Source organism: Centruroides sculpturatus, unplaced genomic scaffold, assembly GCF_000671375.1.
Source record: "Centruroides sculpturatus isolate CEXI.00-Female unplaced genomic scaffold, Cexi_2.0 scaffold40, whole genome shotgun sequence".
In the NCBI taxonomy this organism is placed as follows: Eukaryota; Metazoa; Arthropoda; class Arachnida; order Scorpiones; family Buthidae; genus Centruroides; species Centruroides sculpturatus.
In genome coordinates, this window is record NW_019384602.1 from 935,218 (window position 1) to 936,641 (window position 1,424).

Sequence of the window (1,424 nt, forward strand, 5' to 3'; positions counted from 1 at the left end):
TAATAATTTTATTTAATACTTATTATTTAACTGTTTATTTATTTCTACATATTACTAAATTGAAAAAGCAAAACAAAAAGTAAAAAGAAAAATAATCCACTAAATTTTAAGATATGAAACTTCAATCTTTTTATTTTGAGTTTGAGTTTTACAGTACATGTACTGTACAGTACCTTCTTTTTAGTACTGTTATCTTAACTACAATAGATCAATAATTGTTCTCATTTTCACCAACTGCAGGCTTTTTATTTACGAAAAGAAGCATTTGAACACGTTCAGGATCTAGTCCTGCTTCGCTTCTTGTAGCAAATTAAACAAGAGGTGCTGAAGACAACGCTGCCAGATTGGAGGTTTCTCCCCAAAATGGGAACATTTCAAGTCAACTGGAAAAAATGGGAAAGAATTTTATATTCTGAAAGGGGAAATTGGTGAAGATATAATTTTTTATTTAACGATACTTTAACTTATTATTACTAAAAAGTAATCGTTTTTAAAGCTATTTTTTTATTGCATCCCATTTATTATTAGTGTGAGAACTCAGACTAGATAGAATTTTTTTGTTTTCAAAAGAATAACGGGAAATTTTTATTTAAACTTGTTAAATTACAAATTATCCTCAACAAATTTTTTTTTCTTTTTCAACATTAATTAATTAAATAAATATTGGAGGATATGCTTATACCTTCGCTTCCTAACAAAGGTGACACATCTATGAGTTCACCCGGAACGGAACGACACAAATTCGCGCATTGGACATAGACTTTACCAGGGTGAATTCTATGGGCTTGCCTAGCATGCGTCGCATGCTTAAGAGAAAGTTTTGACTCTCAATATATTTTTTATATGAGAACAAATATGCCAATAATAATTTATTCTAACGTGTAAAATGTCTTATCATTTTTGTTTCCTTTTACATTAGCAGCTAGCGGCTAGCCGTTGTAAGTCAGTGCGATGCTTGCGGGAACTCGGTGTGGAGGTTTTTCGCAGCAAACAAGTAGGCGCGCATGACGTCATTTAACACGGCCAGATTGTATCGAAAGTTTGCGGTACCCAGTCAGCATAGGGACTAATAGGGCTAAAGCCCTGGACCCCCAGTGTCAATGGCTCACAAAAATTGAATTACAGTAGAGCATCGATTATCCGACCCCGATTAACCGACCGCGTTCTAGTCGGCAAATTCAAATGTCCGCTAGTGATGTGGCGCTACAATATTTGGCTATGTCTTGGCTACTTTAATATTATTTTTAAATGTTTTAGCTGGCAACACTGGATCGACCATGAAAGGGAGCCAGTATTTAAACGAGGCTTAATTTTCTAATTTTTAACGATATAATAGCGACGATTATTATTTTTTAAAAAATTTGATAGGCTTAACATGGGGGAAAATTCAACGCGAAGTAGGTTAATAGCGATATACTAATATA

General features: G+C 33.6%; 1 protein-coding gene across 1 annotated transcript in view; it reads left to right on the top strand.

Annotated features, from left to right (window-relative positions):
- LOC111625043 (probable RNA-dependent RNA polymerase 1) overlaps positions 1-574 on the top strand; it is a 26,375-nt gene extending 25,801 nt beyond the window's left edge. The window contains exon 11 of the mRNA XM_023368062.1: positions 241-574. The gene's annotated coding sequence lies outside the window, so the exon portion shown is untranslated. The remainder of the gene's footprint in view (positions 1-240) is intronic.
- The last annotated feature ends 850 nt before the right edge of the window (positions 575-1,424 follow it).